Genomic DNA, 10,887 nt, shown 5'->3' with positions numbered 1-10,887 from the left:
TTAATCTCTTTGTCATTATATAGTGACTTTTTTGTATCTATGCTCTTTTACTTGAAGTCTACTTTGTCTTACATCAGCATAGCTATTCAACCAGTCTATATCTTTTAATGGGGGTATTTAAACTATTTACATTCAAGTTTATTACTGTTAGGTGAGAACTTACTCCTGTCATTTTATTAATTAATTTCTGATTGTTTTGTATATCCTTTGTTTCTTTCTTCCTCTCTTATTGTTTATCTTTGAGATCTAGTGGTTTTATATAGTGGTAAAATTTGATTCCTTTTTCTCATTTGTCTATCTGCTCTGAGTCAGTTTTTTAGTTTTGAGTGTTTTCATGATGGTAAATATTGTCCTTTTGCTTCCAGAGGTAGAAACTTCTTACTTCTTGTAGAACTAGTCTACTGGTGATGAATTTCCTTAGTTTTTGCTTGTCTGGGGAAGACTTTATTTCTCCTTCATTTCTGAAGGATAGCTTTGCTGGGTGTTGTGTTCTTGGCTAGCAATTTTGTTCCTTTCCACAGTTTGAATATATCATTCCATTCTTTCCTGGCCTGGAAGATTTCTTCTGAGAAATCTGCTTTTAGTCTGATGAGTAGTCCCTTATATGTGACTTGACACTTTTGTTGTTTTTAGAATTCTCTCTTTGTCTTTGACTTTTGACAGTTTGATTATAATGTACCTTGGAGAGTACCTTTCTGAGTTGAATCTATTTGGGAATTTTTTGAGCTGTCTCTATCTGGCTGTTTATATCTCTTCTAAAACTTAGGAAGTTTTCAGGCATTATTTTATTAAATAGGTTTTCTATGACTTTCCCATTTCTTCTCTTTCTGGAACTCCCAAAATTTGAGTATTCTTTCACTTAGTGGTGTTCCATGTGTCATGTAGGCTTTTATAAATCTTTTTTCTTTGGTTTATTTCAAATGACTTCTCCTCAAGTTTAGAAATTCTTCTGCTTGGTCTAGTTTATTGTTAAAGGTCTCAGTTACATTTTTTATTTCATTCATTGAATTCTTCAGTTTCAGAATTTCTGCTTAGTTCTTTTAAAAATATCTATCTCTTTATTGAATTTATCATTCAGATTATAAATTGTTTTCCTGATTTCTTCAAATTGCTTGTGTTCTCTTATATCTCACTCAGTTTCCTTAAGAACATTAGCTTGAATCCATTTTCAGGCACTTCATAGATTTCTTTTTCTTGGGGTATGTTACCGAAGAGTTACTGTGTTCCTTTGGAGGTGTCATGATTCCTTGGTTTTTTGTTTCTTGGGTCCTATGTTGAAATGTGTGCATCTGGTGCAATGGTTGCTTCTTCCAGTTTTGTGAAGTAGCTTTCATAGGGAAAGACTTTTCCTATACCTGTATCTATAGTGTTGGTTGGGTAGGATCCTTTGGCTTTGGTTTTGGGTGGGTGCCATAGTGTAAACTCCTTATGATTTATTCAGCTATAAGCAACATCAGTGGTGTCTTCAAGTCCCTCAAGTGGCTTATGTTGTTTTTGAAGGCTGTGGTGAGGCTTTGCTGAAAATGAGGATGCTTGTCCTCAGGCTCCTAAGTGACAGGCTTCCTGATGGCTCACCTGGGTGGTGGCAGTGATGGACTGGCACTTGGGCCCCTGTGCAGTCTGTGTTGGTGCTGATGATGGTGGCAGGGGAGCCCTGGGCAAGTTGGTCCTTAGTTCTCAGGTCCCACAGTGGAGTGGAGTGTGCAGGCACTGGTGGTAGTGGTGGCAGGCCCCAGGTGACTTTTTATTTTCTTAATAATATCACGTAGTAAAAGTTTAAGTTTTGATGAAGTCCAAAATATCAATTTCTTTTTCTATGGTTTGTGCCTATCTAAAAAACCATTACTTATTCAATCGCCTTGATTTTAAAAAACATTTTTACTGAATGTAGAATTATTGATTTACAGTGTTTTCTTTCCTTTTGCATTTGCATATGTCATTCTAATGTTTTTTGACCTCCAGTTTCTGATGAGGTGTCAACCATTAAGTGTGTCATTATTCCCTTGTATGTACATTATTTTTCTTTTACTGCTTTCAAAACTTTTTTTTTTTTTTGCTTTCAGCAGCTTCACTATTATGTACCTAAGTGTGGTTTTCTTTGTGTTTATTCTACTTGGTGTTTTGTAAGCTTCTCAGATCTGTAAAGTAACATATTCTGCCATACTTGGTAAGTTTTCAGTCATTTTCTCAAGAAAATTTTTTCTTATCCTTCTATTCTTTTTCTGTGACTCCAATGACATGTATGTTGGACTGCTTGATATTCTATCACAGATCTCTGAGGCTTTGCTTCTTTTTCTTCAATTTTTTCCTTGTTCTTGGGTAATTCTTATGATATTTAAATTCACTAGTTTTCTGTCACCTTAAATCTGCTGTTGAAATTCTGTAAATTTTCCATTTTAGTTACTAGCTTTTCAACTCTAAATTTTCCATTTGGTTCTTGTCTATAGTTTTAACTTATCTGTTAACAGGACCTATTTGTTCATTCATTAATATCACATTTTCCTTTACTTTTGGGACATATTTATAATAGCAGTTTTGAAGTCTTTGTTCATTAAATTAACATCTGAGCCTAGAGTCAGTTTCTGTTTATTGCCTTTTCTCTCCCGGAGTGTGGGTTACATTTATTTCCCCATGTCTTTGTATGTCTAGTACTTTTTGGCAGAAAACTGGCTATCATATGTAATACAATGTAGCAGTCTGTTTTGCTTTTCTGGGGCTTGCTGTTTCTTGTTTTAGTAGGCAATTAACTTTACTGGACTCAAAACTGCAAAATGTTTTATGCCATCCCGCATACCCACTCTGTAATGTGCAGCCGCTGATGTTTTTGCTTGTTTTTTTTTTTTTGTTTTTTTTTTTCTTAATCAGCTTCCAGCTGCTGCTAATTTAGTCTGGCTTTCTGGAGGTTTCTCATGTACCTGTGTAATTTGGCAGTCAGCCAAAAATCTGAACAAAATGTATACTCTGATTTGGGGGCTCACTCTCTCTTTGGTTCCTTTGTTTTTGGAGCTCCCACATACATTTCCAGTTGCTTTACTAGTCCTTAGTTTTGTCCTTTGACCCCTGAAACCAGTAAAACTTCCGATTTCTACTGCCTACATTGTGTGAGTTGAAGAATGTACTCAGTTGAAAGCACAATTAACTCACAAATCTTACCAGGTGCAGTTGTGTCTTTCCAGAATAGATCTCATTCTAGTTTCTGCTTTTTTCTAACTGGTATCCCTGGGGTCTCATGCATGCATATGTGCTTAGTTGTCAGCCAGGGGTTTGAGATTTTTATGTCTTATTTTAAATCCTTCTCTATCTCGAGGACATAAAGATACTCTATACTTTCTTATAAAAGTTAAAAATGTTTGCCTTTTATGTTCAGGTTTTAAATCAATCTAAAAGTATTTTTGTATACAGTAGGAATCTAATTTTTTTTATCCATATGATAGTCAATTGGCCCTCCTTTCTTCAGTTACCTGCAGTGCATCAATGTCATCAGTAAAGTGTCCATATATGTGGTGTTTCTGGGCTTTTCCCCTCTTCCACTTATCAGTGTTTATCCCTGTGTCAAAGTCACACAGTATTAATTATTACAACTTTATAGTGTCTTAATATTTAGTAGGGCAAGTCTTTTTATTTGATAAGAGTATCTTTGCTATTCTTTTACTTTTACTCTTCTGCATATATTTTAGAATCAGCCTGTCAAATTCCTCAAAAGACTGTTTGGATAAATTTGGAATTACATTCAATATAGATCAATTTGGGAATAACCAACAGTTTTGGGATATTGAGTCTTCATTCATTAACATAGCTTTTCTCTTCATTTATTTAGGTCTTATTTTTTCATAGAGCTTTAAAAGGTTTACTATAAAATCTTTAAGAGGTAAACTCTTGAATAAGGTCCAGAGTTAAATAGTGGAGAGTTACAGGTGTCTGTTTGCCCCAAACAGACTGATGGTATTTCAGCCATCTCAGGATTTGGGGAAGTCAGCACAAGGATCAAAAGACTGAGAAAGTTTAACTTCTCCTCTAGGATGTTTTTAGTACACACATTATATTTATAAGGAAACATATTGTAAATAATAGAGTGATAATGGCCACTTACCTGAGCCTTATTATAAACAGAAACAAATATCCAACCAATGCCATAGAGTAGAAGTACAGCCTGAAACCAAGAAGAAAAAGAGCAATTAAATCAGGATCTCATCTAGGCCAAGCTTGAAAAGGAAGCTTATTTCCTGTTTGTCTTCTGCCTAATGAATGTGTCATTACTGGGGACCTTACCAATAAAGGTGCTTGGATACATTTTCCAGCACAGAAACTTAATTTGCAGGAACATGATCTTTACTTGTAAAAGGATACATTCTTAATTCGGGGTGGTTATTTGAGCTGATTTTCAAGGCATTTATTTTTAATTTATTTGTCAGATGGGAATAAAGGTGGTTTATAATTAAATTTAAGATAGTTTAAAAAAAGAAAGAAAAATAACCATTCAGGGAAGAGGGAAATAAACTATACTAACATTCCATACCATTGAAATTAAATAAGTTTGGCTCTGATTTTCTTTACAAAGAAGGAATAAGATGAGTTAAATATGTGAAGAAAGAAGATACTTGAAAATTCTGAGACCAGGCAGCTGGTTCTCACAGAACCCTGTGATGATCACCAAAGCCCCAGGTTCCTCCAGCCCCTGGAGTTCAGAAATTTTCTCTGTAAAGCTTGCCTCCCACTGGGTCAAGAGGAACCAGAGTACCTTTGGACTCATCAGGACACTTGTGCTTAAGTGGTTATTTCCTGATGTACCCAATGAGGTCTTGTGCCCTCCATCTATTAACTTCCTTCTTACCTTCTCCTGGGAATCCTCATTCCTAGCTTAGCTTCTAGCTGTAGGAAGATCTCGAAGTGCCCAGAGTGCTCTTCGCAGAGACGCCTCTTCAAGCTCCAGGCCTACCATGTAGGTGATCTGACTCCCTGTGCTGGAGTTTGTCACCTGGAGATTTATAGCCAGCAAGGTGCCCCTCCCAACGTTGGAGTGTGGTGTCCAAGTCTAAGGTTGCTTCCTAGTCACATGAGGACGTGACCCAGGAAATCCAATTTAGAGGCTTGATGTGGGGTTTTACCTGGCCCCAGGCTTGGGGCTGTTTTTCCTTGCTGCCCACATGTAGACTTCTAGCAGATCTTCAGCCCACAGGCTTTCTTGGAAGGAGCGGCATCCTGCAGATGTTCCACCCACCTTCAGAGCCTGCCACCCAGGCCCTCAGAACTGAGCCACATTTGTCATTCCAGTGCCATCAGAGCAGACTGGTCTGGTTATGAGAGAAAATGGCCCTGTTGCTCTGTATTGAGGGAGGTACATTCTTACATCTTCTCACCCCCTCACCAGGAACTGAGGATTTGGGATGAGATATGGTAAAATGTGTAGATAACTCCAAAGATGTAAAGACGGCTTGTGAAACCATTTTGAATGAACCGACTGGTTTTCTGTGGCTCCCACCAAACCTGGCCAAGCTCAGCTTCTAAAGCAGGAACTAGTACTGTCTCTGTGCCTGATCCACAGCATACAAGTTAGGAAAGAATGAAGATGGCATTCTTGGACCTCACTGTGACTGCTGAATTGGGTGGGAACCTTTCTGGAAGAGGCAGATGGGGGTCAAACCACTGCCCAATTCCAGGAAGGGGCCACAGGTAGATCTCAACAACTGCAGCAAGACCACTAAATGACTTGGGAAACTTAAAACCAAGTGGCTCATGGAGAAAACAAATTTGACTTACAAAAGGGATTACATAGGAATAATGTTTGGACTTGATTTCCCCACCTCATAATCAAGAAGGAAAATTTGCACCTGCTTCTAGTCAGGCCTTCATATCTAAAGCTTGGGAGGCTGTCTTCCAGCAGCCTCCACAGCCTTGGGCTCCCACCAGCTTCTCTGCATTTGGTCTGTTGATTATGTTGAAACAATGTGTATGGAAACTATGGAAAGTATAACACAATCTTACTAAGATGACTACCAGGTACCAAAACAAACAAACCCCAGAAAATTCTGAGGGGTAAATGGCGGTGAAGGCCAGGGCTTCTTACTAGGTTTTGACTGCAGAAGTATTCTTTATTTTTTTATAGTCTGAGAAAAAAGGTGAGACTCAGAAAGGATGGAGCTTTCTGATTTATTTCTAAAATGTCAAACGGTTTATACAGAGATAGGTTAATTACCAAAGAATTATAAAATCATTTATAATTTAGGAGAATAAATTCTATTTCCTATAACAAAGATATGCCACAATTTTTTTAAAATTACATTTTAAGTTCGAGGGTACATGTGCACAACGTGCAGGTTTGTTACATATGTATACATGTGCCGTGTTGGTTTGCTGCACCTATTAACTCATCATTTACATTAGGCATTTCTCCTAATGCTATCCCTCCCCCAGCCTCCCACCCCATGACAGGCCCCGGTGTGTGATGTTCCCCAACCTGTGTCCAAGTGTTCTCATTCTTCAGTTCCCACCTATGAGTGAGAACATGTGGTGTTTGTTTTTCTGTCCTTGTGATAGTTTGCTCAGAATGATGGTTTCCAGCTTCATCCATGTCCCTGCAAAGAACATGAACTCATCCTTTTTTATGAAGATATGCCACAAATTAAATAAATAATCAAATATTTATATGGTTAAAACCTGGTACTCCTGGGAGATTAATCAGAAGATTTGTAGTTACTAGTTGAATATCTCAAGGAGACTGGCTGAGCCCATTCTCAGTATGTACTGCAAAGGGCAGAATATATACATACAGATATATATGTGTGTATATATATATGTGTGTGTGTGTGTCTCTATATACACACACACACATATATATATACACACATATACATATATATCTTCATATGTATTTAATGTTAATATGGTTCCTTCCTTCCCCTCTCCCTCTTTCCCTCTCTTCCTCTCTCCCTTTCTTTCTTTGTTTCTCTTTCTCTCTCTCTTTCTCTTTCTCCTCCTTCTCCTTCTCCTCTCTTTCTCCTTCTCTTTCTCTTCTTACAGAGTTTCGCTCTTGTTGCCCAGGCTGGAGTGCAATGGTGCAATCTCAGCTCACTGCAACCTCTGCCTCCCGGGTTCAAGCGATTCTCCTGCCTCAGCCTCCCAAGTAGCTGGGATTACAGGCAGGCGCCACCATGCCTGGCTAAATATGATCTTTTCTTAACCTATCTACTAACAGTTCTTTCTTCACTGCATTCCTATTTCCTTGGAATGTAAACATTCTCTCTCCATTAATTTACTAAGTAGAATGAAAATCAGCAGAATCCTTTTGACAAGTCAAAGACTTGGCTTCTTTCCTCTATGACTTCACAAGAATTCTTTTATATTTACTCAAAGTTGAAAGCAAGTTTTTATGTTTATATAGTTTTATTTGGATAATGATAAAGATGGAGGTTTGTTGCTGCAAATAATATTACTTACATTCCACTTACCAGCCCCAATAGCAATTCCTGAAGATGCGTCTATCCCAGCTATGTCCATAATATGGCTACTGCCAATATTCAAGGCCAAAAGAGATATACCTATCTGAAAATCAAAAGAGGACTACATATCAGAACTTTTAGTCTAACTCAAAGAATTAATGCTCACAAATGCACATTCTCACTGAATTTCACATTTTCTCAAAAGGAATTATTCCCTGGGCAGAATTCCCATTAATGTTTCTTCCATATAATCTCTGACCATGAATTAGAAGCCAGGCAACAAGGAAGGAAGTGAAAAAAGTAGAATAACTGTGCTGCTGCTGCTCTTCACGTGCTCCACTGATATACAGGTTGGGCGTCCTATATCTGAAAATCTGAAATCTGAAATGCTCCAAAATCTGAAACTTTTTGAGCACTAACATGAGGAAATACTCATTAGAACGTTTTTGGATTTTGGGTTTTTTAATTTGGGATGCTCAACTGAGGTAGGAGGTGGGACTGGACTCCAGAGGCTGGGCTCAGACACTGGACCAGATTGAGGACTAGCTAAAACAGGGCCAGGGTGGAAGCAGCTTTCCAATCAGACACACCCACCAGTGTGCCATGTCAATTTACCACCGCCATGGCAACACCGGGGAGTTACCGCCCCTTTCTATGGCAATGACCTGAAAACCCAAGAGTTACTAACCCTTCTCTAGAACTTTTTACATAAACTGTCCTTTAATCTGCATGTTATTAAAAGTGGGTATAAATGTGACTGCAAAACTGCCCTCAACTGCTCCTCTCTGCCTATGGGGTATCCCTGCTTTGCAAGAGCAGTACGGAGCTGTAACACTGCCTCTTCAATAAAACTGTTTTCTTCTACCTCTGGCTTGCCCTTGGATTCTTTCCTGGGCAAAGCCAAGAGCCTTCATGGGCCAGGCCCCTGTTTGGGGCTTGCCTGTCCTATATCACAACTAGTATTATAATGCAAATATCCCAAAATCTGAGAACATCTAAAATGTGAAGCACTTCTGGTCTCAAGCACTTTGGAGAATGGATACTAAACTTGTACTTGCAATTCCCTAATGCAGAAATATTTGTAGGAGTGTAATTTGTTTGAAATACTGTAATTTAAAAATTTAACAATCTAACAGACATCTAGGATTAAGAGACTGGTTAGAATACTGTTGTACATGAATATGATGAAATATAACATAGCATACAAAAATAATAGGGTAGCTTAAGTCATAAAAATAAGGTAAACAATAAATATAATCTCATTAAAATTTTATCTATGTCTATTACACTTGTGCACATATGTTTATATTTGCCTGGGAGTAATTCTACCAGTGGATATAACAATATTTCTGGGGGCTGGAATTATTGGTTATAGAGATGGAGTAGGGAGGAAATTTCAAATTCTATGCTTGGGCTGTAACTTTTTTTTTTTTTTTAACGAATCAACACCTGTTACTTTCAAAATAAAAACTCCTAGAAGCATTTACAATGAATAAAATACCTCCTAAACCAGTAATAACTTTTGAATGGAGTGGAGGTAACCACTGCAATAGAAACCAAAACCTCACTATTATGCTGCTGACATGAGACACATTTAAACCCAAATTATCAAGAGAGGCTGAAAACAACAAAGTCCTTTAGGTAAATGAAAACAAAAATAAAACAGCATCGATGATATTAATATGAAATAAAGTAGCATTCACAATCAAAGCAGGCAAGGTGTGGTGGCTCACGCCTATAGTCCCGGCACTTTGGGAGGCTGAGGTGTGTGGGTTGCTTGAGCCCAGAAGTTTGTGACCAGCCAGGGCAACATAGTGAGACCCTGTCTCTTAAAAAAAAAATACAAAAATTAGCTGAGCATGGTGGCATGCACCTGTGGTCTCAGCTACTTGGAAGGCTGAGGTGGGAGGATCAATTGAAGCCGTTGTCAAGGCTGTGGTGAGCCATGGTTGTGCCACTGCATGCTAGCCTGGGCAGCAGAGAGATCTTGGGAAAAAAAAAAAAACCCAAAAGCATTAAAGAAAACAGTTTTTCAAAATAAATATAAAAGGTAAAATGTACTAATAAGACAGTTGGGAACATACATGCTTTAAACATCTTTTTTTTTTTGACAGTTATGAAATGTATGTTTATTCTGAAACTTCTAACTAGTTGTACAATTGACCCATGATAAATTACCAGATTAATTTCACTTTATTTCTTCAGACCTGGGATTTTTCGATCACTTCAGATTTGGGATCTTCAAATTTGAAGTTGGGAAATGTATTCATGTCTGTTTTACCAAACATTTGCTTGAACTTAAAAAGCTCCCTCTCCAGCTCTTGCTGATACTCTGGACCAGTATCAACAGGTCCTCCAGATGTCTGTCACTTCGATTTGTATTCTCTAATCTTGTCCACAAGAGTTTCTGTATAGGATCAAGTTCCTTATTAAATGCCACTGCTGTAACACTGATGTTCCTCCACAAATGGACTGAGACTGCTGACAGAATGACAGAGGAGAAGCTGAAGAGCCTCTGAAGAGTCATGCTGATTCTATGTTACTTGCACTTGGTCCTGAGCTGCCAAAGCCACCACCGCCACCAGTCTACTTCCTAAACATCTTAGCAGTGACAAATATAAAGCAAAAAAATCTAGAAGAGGCAAATAAGTGCTTGAGTAATGGTTATTTTTACTGTTAATGTTGACTGTATCAGAATAGTGAAAACTTACTTATAGTCTAAATTGCCCAGTAATGCAGTGAATAAATAATGAAATATCTATATGATATAGTACCACGCAACTGCATATAAAGTATCTCTATCTGTGTTTATATAGACTTAGAAATATATTCTTATTACATTATTAAATGAAAAGGTAGAGTAAAAAGTCATTCATGGTTGGGTGCGGTGGCTCATGCCTGTAATCCCAGTACTTTGGGAGGCTGAGGCGAGTGGATCATTTGAGGTCAGGAGTTTGAGACCAGCCTGGCCAACATGGTAAAACCCCATCTCTACTAAAAATACAAAAATTAGCTGGGCATGGTAGAGGGCACATGTAATCCCGGGAGATGGGAGTTATAGTGAGCTGTGATTGCGCCATTGCACTCCAGCCTGTGTGACACAGCAAGACTCCATTTTTAAAAAAAGTCATTATTAATTTCATATGCATTAGGGTCCATTGCCAACTATAGGTGAGGTACCGTTGTAGGTGTTTTTTGTTTTTTGTTTTTTTTTGAGATGGAGTTTTGCTCTTGTTGCACAGGCTGGAGTGCAATGGTGCGATCTCGGCTCACTGCAACCTCCGCCTCCTGGGTTCAAGTGATTCTCCTGCCTCAGCCTCCTGAGTAGCTGGGATTACAGGCATGCACCACCACGCCCAGCTAATTTTGTATTTTTAGTAGAGACGGGGTTTCTCCATGTTGATCAGGCTCGTCTCAAACTCCCGACCTCTGGTGATCCACCTGCCTCGGC

The 10,887-nt window shown here is 38.3% G+C and overlaps 1 pseudogene; it reads right to left on the bottom strand.

Annotated features, from left to right (window-relative positions):
- Positions 1 to 974: 974 nt before the first annotated feature.
- LOC103783203 (ATP synthase-coupling factor 6, mitochondrial-like) lies at positions 975 to 10,012 on the bottom strand (annotated as a pseudogene).
- Positions 10,013 to 10,887: the final 875 nt, after the last annotated feature.

This window comes from Pan paniscus, chromosome 23 (assembly GCF_029289425.2).
Source record: "Pan paniscus chromosome 23, NHGRI_mPanPan1-v2.0_pri, whole genome shotgun sequence".
NCBI classification, from domain to species: Eukaryota; Metazoa; Chordata; class Mammalia; order Primates; family Hominidae; genus Pan; species Pan paniscus.
This window is presented reverse-complemented; position numbering and strand designations above follow the sequence as displayed.